The following is a 14426-nucleotide window of genomic DNA, read 5'->3' as shown; positions in this document are numbered from 1 at the left end:
TTCCAGTATAATTATGACACTCTAGGAAAATGGAAACCTGTCTGTTATTTCCCAAAGTTATTTCCCCAAAGAGCAAGCTTTTAAGTTGGCTAATTGATCTACATTTGCAAAGAAGTATAATTAAATCTTAGGGCAAATATATGCATTCAAATTCTGTTAGCAAATAATGGGATTCAGACGCGTAATTTCTCAGCTCCTACACACCGCTTTGAAAATACACCCTGAAGTGTAAACATAAAGGTATCCACAGTGACAACAGCAAAGTTTAAAAACAAACATTAAACAGTTTTATATCTGTTCACAAAACAAGACGCCACTTTTCATAAGGCCCTGCTTCAGGTATAGAAATAAAGAGTTATTTTCATATTCAAGAGTCTTTCTCAAAAACCAGTCAAACTCAGTAAGCTGAATCCACCCTAAAGCAGATGACACCAAACTTTCTAGTCACTGTTCAGTTCTGTGGGAGACCTCCACTCGCCTCTGCTTTTTAATTAGAATTAGCATAAACAAAATTACGGCATTATATATAAAAAAAACCCTGAACTTCAGAACTGTCAAAAAAGCTCGTTCTTTCTCCTGTGGCTTCATGGTTCTGCGGCTGAACTCATCACGTGTACTGCTGAGTGGCATAAAAGCATAGAAATTAATATTAAGTGTTCAATTGAAGTAATGTGGTATTTTCATGAATTAAATGAGCTAATTAAGCAGTTCAGAGCTTGAAATGTTATCAAGTAATTGTATAGTAGACTTTTATTGGAGTTTGTCCATAAGCTCATGTTATATGCATTTTAATGAATTTCCTAATTGTACTGACACATTACACAGATTAGAATCAGATCAAAAATGTAGAAAAAGCCCTAGACAACACTAATTCAAGTTTCTTAAGCATTTATGGATAGCTTAAAACAATTCTCATTGATTTAACTAATTATATTTGCTAATTAATCTAAATGGAATACTTCATTGCAGCCCGAATTGCAAGTTTTATTGGCAATTTTAACACAAAATGTTATGCAGATAATTGCTGGTTTTAGAACTGTTGATACAAGAAGACTTACAAAAGATTATATACAGCTTTTATAAAGCTTTAGAGTTGAATTCGGAAGAGTAAACTACTTTTTTTGGGTCACAGTATTGAGTATTACAGCACAATTATCAATGTTTTATAGTAGAGTTTAAAGCTTTCATCTTAGTCTTCTGATCATTTTATATCAACAAGGGATTCATTACATTGTGGATTAAAAGCTTTCTGTGCAGGTTTTATGTCACTGCAAAGGGATGGTATTTATGTGTGTTAATGAAGAAGTTATAAACTATTGACTTAAGAAAAAAAATTTAAGAAAATGCTGTAACCTTCTTCTGCCTCCTCACTTCTCTATTTCTCCTGCAGTGCTGGCTATGTGTTCAAGAGCAATGGAATCTGATGGTATGCTCCTTTTTTTGGAGATACAGCCTGCGGCCTTGCTGTTTCAATGATGTACTTCTCCTTTATAAAAAAAGAGAAAATGAAAATTACTCCTGCATGTAAACCAAATCTTTTCTAATGCATATATTGGAATCTGCTTGATCCTAAGGGGTTCCCCTCTAGTAACAAGTAATTTTCAGTATCAGATTGTTTCCTGTATCTTGCTCTTTGCTGTTTTCCTAAGAATTCAAGGAATAAATTTCTCATAAGACTAGTGTAAATCTGTTGACAGAAAATGCTAGCCTAGTTTGGGGGTTGATGAATATAAAAAAAAAACTGTAAAAGCATTTAGTTATTTAATTTGATTTGAAAATACAAACACAGCATTATGCATACATGTACAAGTGCCCAAACCATCAGGCAGTTGCCTATTGGGAGGAAAGATACAGAAGGGCTGTTTATGCATTTACTATAAAATATACCAGACTATAAAATGTCGTACATATAAATGAGAAAAAATACTTGAATAGTAATTGGAATGTGTTCACGAGAAACTCAGGGCTCCCCTCTCTCATGTGAGAATTCTGCTCTTTAGAACCAATGAATTAAACAAATAAAAGAATTTCGAAGGACAAGTGCCCATTCTGCAGAAAAGAATAGGTATTGATTAGTGATCAGGCATATTTCTTATAAGAAGCAGATAAGAAAGCAGATAACAAATAAGAAGAATGGGTTTAAACTCTCGCCTAACTAAGATAGCTTCTTTATATATCTATATGTGTATATATATATATTTATATGTATAAACTAGTATATATATCTCTTTCTATATATATACTAGTTTTATATATCTATATATCTGTCTATAATTAGTAACTAACTAATAAATAACTAACTAAGGTAACTTAGATGGTGTTCATCTTTCCCCTAACTCATGTGCAGGAATTTTTTATTCATCCTTCTGCCACAGAAAAGGAGGCTGTTGGGTATTGAAATGAAGGCATCACCCCCTTCCATGCTCTTTAAAAAGCAGTTCAAATTAATTCCTTCCAGAAAAAGTTCATAGCAGAAAGCCCTGTGTGGACAGCTGCAGAGTAAGGAGCCAGACATGAGAGGGAAAATGAAAGCCTTGTCTTCTGTTTTTGCAGCGGACTAGGTTATAAGGAACCTCACTCAATACTACCAGATGTGATCAACTGTGTGTGAAGTACCCTCCATGTATTGTGTATGAAACAAAGATTTGGGTCTATGGATCGTATATATGGCATATATATATATGTATATATATAAGCACATAAGATAGGATCCGCAGCCCTAACTATTGAGATTCATTAGTTTTTTTCTCCATCTAAACCTTGGATTGTTTTGATGTCTCTCTACCTCATCTATAAAATGGGAATTAAAAACAAACTGTGCGAGATAACACAGTGAGGGGAACTGTGTGGGTAGCTAGGACAGACAGTTGTGTTTATGTATTTCTTGAGCTCTCCTCTAGAGGTTAAATATCAATTTTATGAACACTTCCACTTCAGAATGTAATCTCACAGAAGGTTTTCCAATAGCACTGGTTTCTCTTCTTTTCTGCTTTTCTGTTACCTCTTTTCCTGAAAGAAACCGTGCATTAGGCAGAGCTGGCAAGCTCCTCTGGGACACAAGGCCTGTGTTCACAGCATGACTCTCAGGACACAAAAGCCTCTTTTGTCTAACTGCAAAGATCATTTTTGTAATTAAAATAAGTCTTATAAACAAACTGATTTTATAAGCTAACATATAGTGTTATAATTTGGTCATTAATGAGGAGTCTGACAGCAAGTTTATAGCTATAATGTCATTGATATTAAAGAGTTACAGTAAGAAATACTGGGGGAAAGAACTTGTTAGGATAGAAAAGGATGGGTGCCTGACTCATTCAAACTGTTACTTGTCTAAAAGCAAGGAGTCTGCATCAAAACTGTCTGGAGAATACTGTATTTCAGAGTAAGACTCCTAAAAGACTTGCTTTTTTACAGCTAATCAGGGGTGTGGATGACACAGTTTCAAGATTTTACCTTTCAATGAATTTGAATCACTTATACCACGGATAATTGCTCTGCTATCAGTTTTTGCAGGGTTTGCTGCTCTGATTTTGTCCTGAAATTTTATTATGGCTCAGAGACACCTTTCTAAACAAAAATTCCACTGAAGAGATGCATATGTTCTTACAAAGTGCTTCAGTTTTCAGGTATTAAAAACTATTTAATTAAAAAAAAAAAGACAACAAAAAACCCTTGCCCAAATCTAGCAGAAATGCTTGGAAATACTAATGCACTTAGATAACAGGCTCTGGAAGAGGTATGCTTTGGACAGCTTTACAATTCCCTTTTCACGTTCAAACTATCTCCTCAAAGCTTCAGCATTTAAAGTTACCCAGATATGGCAGAGGGGACTCTACAGTGTCAAGGGACATGAGAACTCCCCCGGCCATGCCTGGGTCCCCAAACCAGGTTTTCAGGCTTCTGCATCAATCTGCTGGCATTGAAGAGAAATCAGTTGATATTTCTGCCAATGTAAAACATTCAAAACCTAGCAACGGTGACCTAAGAGCTTGAAAGGATTTATGCTGCTTAAAAAATATCTCTGGAACATACTGTCTCTTTCATGACAACCACAGTAGGTAGAAAGAAATCATTTCAGAGTCATGAAAGCTGAAAAAAACCCACCTCATGAAGTGATAATAATTAAATATTTAAAAGGCTGACAGTCAATATGAGCTAAGTGAGCTAAATTCTAAAGTTCAAAAGAAAATATGAGACCTTTTTGTTTCACAGAACTATAAATTAATACCTTTAAAATATCATTTAGGGATAGATGATTGGAAAGTAAAATTGAAAAAGCATATTTTTTAAACACAAAATGTGTAATTTTACCGGACTGTTGATATTGACTGAGACATAGAATAGATTTTTCATTTGGCATCTCTGAAAAACATTTTAAAATGGAGGACAATTCCACTTAGGCTACATACAGCATGTGATCTGATTTGTAAACAGAAAGCAGCATGATTGAATTTATTGAGTGGTAAATATTTTAATTTGTGTGCCTGCCTTCACAGGGATTTAGCTTAATGTTTCAGACCTTTCTGTACAGGGAAAGGCTTTTATAAGTCAATCAACTCAGAGAAAAAAATATTGGTTATGCAAACTTATTAAATGTTACTCACAGTTACAGGGATTCTATAAAAACAAATATTGGTTGTTCAGTTGAATTGGTCTTTCAGTAAAGGTCTGAAAAAACTTTAAATGTTGAGATTATTTTCAAGTGTTTTTTTTCAAAACTAGAGAATAATATGAAGTTCTGACTACAGGTTGATCTTTACCAATGGGCATTATATCCCAATTATATACCTTATAAATTAAACAGTTGGGCTTTTTTTTTGAATTATTTCTGAATTTTGTTTTGAATTTTGTTTTAAGTATCAACCTTTCTACTTGACTGAGACTATCTCTTAACATTATACAACACTATAGATATAATTTTTCTATTCTATTTCATGCACTTTAAAGGAAATAAAAATCAAGGTTCTTAATAATTTAATACCACAGTTTTGGTGTCCCTGAGTTGTCAGTGTTTAAGAGATACGTAATGTCCACTAATGGTGATTTTGTCTGCACATTTTGTGCAAAAAATAGTGTTGAGTATCCAGAATTTCTCCAGTTTCAGAACTTCATTGCAGAAATAAATTAGGAAAGTGAATTACTTCAGTTTCAGAATGACTATTTGTAAAAATACAAACTGCATTGTTTGGTTTAAGGAAACGATTGTAAACTCTGCTTAGTGCCATTGTTGCCCATTTTTGTTCCTTGTTGGTTGGCAAGCTGCATCCCGAATAACAGGATTGGAACCTGAAACTTTGTCCTAATTAGGAAAAATTATCAAATAGAATGAAATAGCCAAAACTTGGTCCTTTTCTTTGTATAAAATCAAGGTAATGCATTTTATTTTCACATGAGACCTACAATTTCTTGTTAGAATCAGATTGTTAATCTCAGAGCTTCCTTTTCCCCAATAATCCTGAGATGTAAATCCTTTATAATCTCATTGTTCTACTTCCAAAAGCTCCTCTTAGAATCTTAGAAATCTCTGATTTCTATGTCCTGCTGACATTTGTACTTTTTCTCTGAAAGTATGGGTTGTCTAAGAAATTTTAATGTGTGGGGGTTTTCTGAAATACAGATACACAAGTGAAAATATAGTTATTTTTAGTGGCATAACTTTTTTTCTGCATTTACATATTTGCATCATAGCAGAGAAAAGATAAGCTTACTTAAGTTGGCATCAGTTGGATTATAACTAAGACCTACAAAATGAAATCAAATCTATGCTAGATATTAAGTAACCATAAAATATCCCAAACATTATAATACTCTCCCAATGTGAGAAGTAGAAGTCTTTTGTTTGAAACAATTGATGTTGTCCTGGAAGACGTTCTTTAAAGGGAAGTCCTATGCGGAACCAAGTACATCATTTCTGCTCTGAGGTTTATAATTTACGATTCAATATTGTATTCTAGAAGTCTGTACATCATTTGATTTCAGCTAGAACCATGAATTCTGCCTGCACACATTTATAGGTATGATTTTATAATATGATAAGAAAGAGTAGCACGGAACAATGAAATTGGTTGTAAAACTGACAGTAGAAATCCACAAAGGTCCATAAAATGTACGACAGGAGTACTTAACTGAATATACATTATCATAGCTGGTGCGTTAGCAGTACTACTGATATTCAGCAAAATGGATCATTAAGCATCTCCTCTGGCTATTGTGAAAAGCATAAACAAATTCTAATGTTCTTGAACTCCATAGTTCTAAGTAAAGTAAAAAATGCGTACTTTATGAAAAAGGAAAAGCAAAATTGCATGTGGAGGTTTGTTTGCTTTCCTTTAATATTCATTTTCAATATATTGCTTAACGTTGATTATAAATGAAACCTTCAAAATTAAAATGGTATTTTCTCTAAGGCTGAACAACCTTATATAAATGGTTTTAAACAAATACCATTTATGTCTTATTCTTAAATCCAATAATTTAAAACAGCATTCATTGTACTTTAAACAAGTTTCATTAAACAAGTTAGAATAATCTCAAAAGCATTCTAACTCTTCTTCATAATACAAAAAATAAATATATAACTTTTCTTTCACAGTTAGCAATCCTAAGCGTGTGCCTGCTTTTCATCAGCACTTTTGGAACTATTAATTGAAATTAAAAAGTATAAGCTGACAACTTTCTGAGGACATTTTAATAAAAAGGTATTATTCTCTTTACATGACAACCCATTAACTTCTGGTTTCTCAAAGCCACTGAAAAACATGATGGAAAAGCTTTAACAGTCATCAGTTGTGAAACTGTGAATAAATATGCAAATTGTGCAAATATGTGCAAATTGTATTAATACAAACATTCCTGTTCAGAATGCAACAGTGTTAATCAGTTAAGGAAAACGGATCTATTAATTTCTTTGTTTCCTCAACAAAATTCCACTGCTTTTTTCCTGCTCCTTCCTCATCTTGTCACTTGGAAGCTAGCTATAAGGTTTGAAATATTAGAACAGTTAGAAGTTACTGGCTTTGAGAGCCACTTTGTTCCTAGCCAGAAGACAATTCTTAGCACGCTGTTTTGTGGCATTTACGGCCTGTTGCTGCATGCTCCCAGCTCTCCTGGGCTGCAGCAGGGTGAAGTGTGGGAGCACATTGCTCCCAAGTTGGCCAGGACTGCACTGAAATGCCTATCACTGGCATGACTGTGTTGTGCAGACTCTGTTGGCTTTGAATTCTCTGTGGACTTCAAGTCCATGTTGAAATGAGCATGAGTTTGTTTTGAAGGATGGGGCAAATGAGTTTTCAGGGCGGGATTGCAGTGTTGTCTTTTGGGAAGTCTGAACTGGAAAAGCACCTAAAAGCAGGGTTGCAGGCTGCTGCCCACAAACAGCTTCACCCTGGTATTTCAGCTAGATTTTTCCCTACAGGTTCGACAACACCAGTGGGATGATTTTTTATAATGGGGCAGGTTGGAATTGTAGAGTGAGACTGTTCTAGGGAAATCCTTATATTCTTACTTATAAAATAAAGATACTGCTGGTGTGGCGAGCTGGACCAAGTCTTGAATGCATCCCATCTCTAACTGTGCCAGAAACACACACGTGCCATCTGCGTGTATGTCAAAAATGATCAGACCTCTGCGATTAATGGAGAGGAACTGTCTTGACATGCTGAAGAAAGTTTTGAGGTCTGTACTTTGTCTTGAATTTTTATCTAGAGCCATAATTTTCTTCTCTCTTCTTTTTTTAAACCGTGTCCCTGCAACATAGCCATTTCTAGTGCCATGGCAGAAGAGACAGGAGGCAATGCTGAGTCCTGTACTGAGCATGTCTTCATCATGACACAAGACAGTGTCAGGACAGAGTGAGGTATACCTTCCCCTGAGAGCAAGATCTGTGGGCACATGATGGTATCTCACATTCAGAGATTTCCTTCTGCTTCATCAGGACACATCAAACACATTTGAAAGACTTTAAAAGTCCTTTTTATAACACATTATTGACAGCACCAGCTGACCACCATGTGACTAGCAATGAGTTCATTATCTCAAAAGTTACAGCCTATAAAGGAAACAGCTTGAAATGCATTTCTCCCCTATGACATTGCTGGTTTCTTCAAGTATAAGAAACTGACTGTAATGCCAACTTTTTGACAGTTGTTGAGGAAGATGTCTAAAGCATTTTTTCTTTAAATAGGCCACCTTTAATGTTCAAACAAAATGTGTTTCTTTTTTTTTAATTTATTCTCATAATAGTTCCATATTGCTATATTTGAGTAAGGCTGCACTTTGAAATATGTTATAGAAAATATGCTGTGGAAAGGAAGGGTATTTTAAGAGAATGTAAAATAGTGTTCTTTTTAAAAAATATATATTCTAAGTAAAAATGACATTGCTTTGCAACAAATCTGAAGTTTTAGACTTCAGTCAAATTCTAAAAGAATGATAATCTATGTGAGATCATACGAACAGCTAAGATAGGCCCTCATACAGCACAGAAGCAAAATGACCAAACTGATTAATCATCTACTGCATCTAGACAAAGCACCACAGACACTATTGAAGTATCCAGATTACATAGCCAACAGCTAGACACAAACAATTCCAGTAATTAATTGGAGTGTCTAAAGTAGAATTCAAAAGTCTAATAAACGAAATACTGCATTGTGATATATTTCAGTATCCAGAATACTGGCTGGCTGACAGCTGGCATCCTCAAGTCATTTGAGGAGCAGTAAGAGCGGGTGAATAGGAAAAATTCCTACTAACTGACTACTGTTAGTAATTTCATACCTCTGCTTGAAAGTAGAGTGCTGGAAAATCTTGTGTGCAGAAGTTTCTCTGAGATACAATTTTTCTTTGTAGGGAATTTTCATTGATCAAATTTTAGATACATGTGAAATCACAGTTCCAGATGAAACACTGGTAAATTTACCATATTTATCACAAGAATTAACCCTTACCTTTGCCACTGCTTCTGCTAGTTTCTTAGGCTGTGTGAGTCCTAAAGTTCTCAAAGGGACCCTGAAAATCTTCTGGTTTTCACAAATGATTATTTAGGCTTGCACTGTGACATGAAATATTAAGACATTCACTGCCCTACCTGGAGCAACTTACTACTTTGGGTTAGGGACAGCAAAGAATGAAAAAAGTCAGTATTTCTGTATTGGAAGCCAGTATCAATAGCAGAACAGAGGACAGAAGCCCTTTGTAGGACACAGCAAGAGATCATTTAGGATTTGCTATGTATTCTGTAGTGCTGCCTACTGGTTCCTCATTTACATGGAAGACTTCTTTGCTATACTTGAAATTCTCTGTGTTTTGTATATTTATATTAAAATCTAATTCTGAACTCTCTAAATGTACAGATTTTATCTTCTTCCAGTAGCTAGAAACCATAGGACCCAGAATCTCATAGCTTTGAACAGCACACCTCAGTCATAGCCTTAGTAATTCACATCCCACTTTTAAAATTGCCCATCAACTTAAGCAAAATTAACCATATAAATATGGACTCCTAATTAGACCAGTACTTGCTACCAAACCAAATCCCATTGTGTTCAGTGGAATGACTTGTACATGTAAAAGGAGTATTTCTTGGGTTGGTCTGACAAGCAACCATAGATGATGAAAAGATGAGAAGTGTGACATAAATGAAAACAATTAGTGTTGCTCTGCAAACACTACACTCTCAGAGTCAGGAGTCTGTGTATGCTTGCGCACACATAGATACACACATGCATATGCCTTCTTTGTCTTTAAGAATTGCTAACTATTATTAGGAATTACAAGAAGAAGCAGTTATATACAAAGAGAGAGCATACACACAACAAAAATCAGATTTTGCAGTTCCTGAAGTAACAGTTCTTACTAGAAGTAAATAACTGCTTCAGGTTTGAAAACAGCCCAAAAGAAACCAAAGTGATCAAGGCAGAATTTATTGTCTCTCTCAATCTTTCTACTCACTTCAGTAAAGTATGTTTGACAGAGAGGCTTCTATGCTAACCACATAAATACTGGGAATGGAATTACACTCCCACTGACATCAGTCACTGCAAATCAGTGGGAAAAAAAATGTTTCCTGTAAACACAGTAAATCTCAACATGTTGTCCTCTGCTTCTACTCTTCTTTTGCTTTAGTAAAAGTGGAAGGCATGGAAGATGTCCTATGAATCAAAGTCTGAGTGAGTTCTGTAAACACGAATGGTGAATTGGCAACCAAACCTGAAAGCACTTACTGTTAGCTTTTCTGCAAATATAAAATAGTGTCTACATGTTTCAAGGGCCATTCTGGAGCAGAATACTATAAATTATTGAACATGCAGTGAAATCTGTAGGATAGGTCTAAAGCAAAACATCTTATTTGAAAGGACACAGAAGATCATAATTTGAATATCTTTTCAGAGCTTTCTTAGGATTTGACTGATTATTTATCACGCATAGGATACAAAGGATGGCTTTAGACATACTACATTAATTTGTAGGCTTCAAAAGTATTGTTGATCCTTAGCAAAAATGGTACATCTCACTTTTGTTTTATTTTCTCTCTCTACTGCTTTAAACTGTCTTTATCTTGGTCTCTTTTGAAATCAGTTATACCTGAAGAGAGATCACTACTCAGATAAGTATCGATCACATAAACAAGTTTGTAGGCAACACCTTGCTTTCTAACTCTAGTAAGGTATTAGTGAGGTGATGTATTCATTGCTTAACTGAGTCAATATAAATAAAAGAGGAATGGAGAGCTCACCAGCTGTCTGTAGGTTTTAATATCATGTGGTGAGGTGACACAATAGTCCCTGAGAGGAGAAAGGAACAATGGATTCTTGCAAATGTACAAAGCTTTCAGGCAACAGTCGCATCTGGTACTATGCAGAGGAGCATGCCCTAAATTGCTAGACTTGAGTTGCCGTGTCTAAGTGCCTGACAATTTGGATGGGAGAAAATATTGATAAGATCAGTCTTCCTCTGGCAGCCTGGGTAAAGCCGGAAAAGTCTGTGACAAGGCCTGCCTTGTCTCTTGGTTGGGGAAAAGCATGTCTCGCTGCTGCTTTCTTGGCTGTTCAGAAGGAAGGAAGCAAGCAGCAAGCAAGCGAGGAAAGAAAAGCAAAATAGTGAAGTTCTGTCGAGGACTTTTTCATTCTATTCGGAGGCTAACGTTATTGCAGAGACTGGGAAGAATTTGGAAGATCAATGTATATCCTAACCGTGCTTTTCCTGCTGTTGATTTTCTCACTTCATTTGAGTTTTTCATCAGTCTGCGGAAAGGTGGAAAGCTGGGCAGCTAGAGGGGAAAAGAGCAGGAATGCTGCCTGTACTGATAACTGCAGAGCGGCAGAGGAAAGGGAGTCTTTCCTATTCTGGTCATGCAGAAAGTGGTATATATTACTGTAGGAGCAACAGTATGAGTTGAAGACTGCTACTTTCTAGTCCCTTTCCGCTGATTGGATGCATTTTTCAAAAGCTGAAGCACTGTCACACTGGGAGGCCAGTGCCTCGCTGCCTCTAATGCCATCTGTTAGGCACTTGCATTTGTAGCAAAACAGGACTGCTAAGCGCAGGGATCTTTCAAGACTGATTCTGCAACTTGTAGGTAATTTTTACTGTTCTCCAAGCCTTTTCTACTTTTCAGAGACTAGACAAAAAGAAGGTGAAAATCCCTAGTTAGAATATTAGGTGTTATGCACACCTTTGCATATCAATAGCAACTCGTTAATTTTTCTAAAAAGTCAAGCAAGAAAGCTAAGCATCTTCACCAAATATAATAACATGAGAGATTACTACTGTTAAACATTAAAATTCTTCATTTAGTCTGCTCAGTATTGTCGTGATTGTTGCATCTCCATTTATTGACATCTTTCATGACATTTTTTTGCCCAGATTAAGAGAAGAGGTGACTTAATCTATGTTTGGCTTCATTTAAATGTCCCTAGGTCTTTTTGGCATATGTTCCTCATGGAATTTTTGCTTTTTTTTGTTTTGTTGCGGGAATAGGAAGGCATGTTTCTCAGGCTGCTATCATCTGTAAAAATAATTTTCTCCATGGCCCAGCAGCTTTTGTAATAACACAGGTTAATTAGCATTAGCGTCTTTTTGATTCCTTGATATTCCAAGGAGTCTCACATAAACATTAGTCAAGAGAATTAATCCTGATAACGCCACATAACCATGCTTGCTTTTTCAGTGCCACAACTCCCTGCTAACCTCAGGATGTTAAGAGCTTCGACTTTCATGAGCAACTGGTCGAAAATTTTCAATTCTCCTGAGTGTAGATGGGCCTTTCAGTATACATGCCTGCCAGTCTACAGCAGTTTCAGCTCTCTGGATGTGGAAAGCAGAAGTGGCATTTTGGCAACAATCTCTTTCAGTCACAGAGTGGAAACAGAGGAAATTACAGGGAGATTAAAAAGAAATGAAGTGCCCTTCAGGTTCCTTCCCATGGTGCAGAGGCTCCCTATGGGCACCCTCTGACATTGTGGCTAGGATTTCAGTGCTATCTTGTCAAATTTAAACAGAGACTTACTTAGAATGATAAATTTTCTAAACTGAACTAGAAAAAAACACCTTTAGAAGTCAGATTTGTGATTTATGTGTCTGTTTTGGGAGTATAGTGGGAAAAATTCAAGGTGCCCCATATGGCTCCGGAGGTATGATAATCAAACCATTTACAGGTCATGTACGTTTATACATAGCTGTCTAGTCGACTTGAAGTGCAAAAGACAGATATAATGATATATATTCCTTGCTTCTGTACCTGGCAGCCCACTAAGTTATGAAGTTAACGTAACAAGCAAAAAAGATATACTTTGACCTTTCAATACAACTGTTTCAGAAGGAAGTATTTGTTAACTGCCGCGGGGATTGAGTGCTGCGGAGCATGTTAAGCCTTGCTAACCCACTGGAATTGCTTCTGTAGATCAGAGTCTGAACATGACAAATATACCTGTCGATATGTTCCTTGGAGCTATATATGCTTGTGTATTTTCAGGATCAGCAGCCTTGTTAAGTGAGAAGTTATGGTAAGTACATATTCAGGATGCTGCAACCAACTGGTGTTACAACATAAGGCTGAATGTGTCATTTATTTATTCATTTAGGGGAGTAGGGAGGACAGATTATATTTTAAACAGCTTGGCTATAAATGTATTTTTATGCCAAGAAAAATGGTTAAAGCAGTGTATATAAATTTTATCCTTGGCGTTACAGTAAATTGCATGTATTCTTTCCTGAATATATATATGAATTAGCATTTTTATGTATTCATAATGTGACCTTCATGCTTTAAAATTTCTTTAGGAAATAGTTCTCCTAGAATCTGTGCAGTTTTTACCAGGTCCTTACTGAGAGGTGAGCAAGTGAGGTCTGTGGCATCTGTCCTCTACAATTTCACACAATACTGTGTGCAGTCTTGGAAATTATAACCCTTCCTCTTTTTGAAATTTTCCATCAATGAGTTTTTCAACATCAAAACTATTTGTGGTGTTGTTGTTGCTGTTGTTTATAAAACACACTTTTCCAGCAGGGAAATGCTATTGTTTATTTAAAAAATGTTTATCCTTGGGAAAGAGTAAGAGGGGAATCAATCGAAAATGCTTTTTTTCAGTTTTCTTTTCCAAGTCAGCACGGCAATGAGCTGTTATGATGCAAAATGAGATCAGCAAATGATTGTCTCCTCTTTCATTTGCTTTTCATGGGCTGGGATGGATGGACTGAATTTGTTGTCTGGAATACAACCCACTTAATACTCCTCACTGAGCTGAGCGGTGGGAATCGTAAGCCTAGTACGCTGCAGAAAGTGCACTTTTCACTGAGTTTATACTTAGGAAAACAGCTAACCATGTTGGCATTAATTTCCTTGCTGGATAGCATAAATCTGTCACAGAAAGATAATTAGGGTCATATTTATCTTTAGTGACTTTTATTTTTGCATTAAATGTATTATTGGAAAAATTTGTGGATCCAAGTATTAAAAATAATAGAGCTCAGACTGAGCCTGATTTCTGTCAGTGCCTATTTGCCCAGTATTCAAATGGGAAGCAGATAAATATAATTTTTTTCTTAAAAAAATCTTTTTTATACCAAAATGATGTGAGTTAGGAATCTTGTTATTGAGGTTGTGTGTGGAACACTTGGAAACATCATCCATATTACTGATCAGCTCATTGTTTATCATTAAAAATATTTGTCAAGCTGTAAAAAAAAATTCAAATACTTATTTATTTTCAGCATATTAGCTAAAGCATTATTTTCAGCTATCAGAACACCGTAATGAGGAACTAATATTAATTCATCTAACAAAGTTCACTTTTATTTCAGATGCTCACCAAGGTAATTAGTAGACTCCATTCATTAACATTTCAAATCTCATTAAAATGTAAATGGTGGGTAAAGTTTTTGCATATTAGAGGGTATTTATCAGCATTCATCATAGTAAGTAATTT

At 35.6% G+C, this 14426-nt stretch overlaps 1 long non-coding RNA gene across 1 annotated transcript in view; it reads right to left on the bottom strand.

Moving 5' to 3' along the window:
• Positions 1-1239: 1239 nt before the first annotated feature.
• LOC135327525 (uncharacterized) overlaps positions 1240-14426 on the bottom strand; it is a 29353-nt gene continuing 16166 nt past the window's right edge. The window contains exon 5 of the long non-coding RNA XR_010387786.1: positions 1240-1486. This is a non-coding gene — a long non-coding RNA (uncharacterized LOC135327525). The remainder of the gene's footprint in view (positions 1487-14426) is intronic.

The sequence above is a fragment of the Dromaius novaehollandiae genome, chromosome 2 (assembly GCF_036370855.1).
Source record: "Dromaius novaehollandiae isolate bDroNov1 chromosome 2, bDroNov1.hap1, whole genome shotgun sequence".
Taxonomy (NCBI): domain Eukaryota; kingdom Metazoa; phylum Chordata; class Aves; order Casuariiformes; family Dromaiidae; genus Dromaius; species Dromaius novaehollandiae.
The sequence above is the reverse complement of the archived record's forward strand: the minus strand, read 5'-3'. Positions and strand labels throughout refer to the sequence as shown.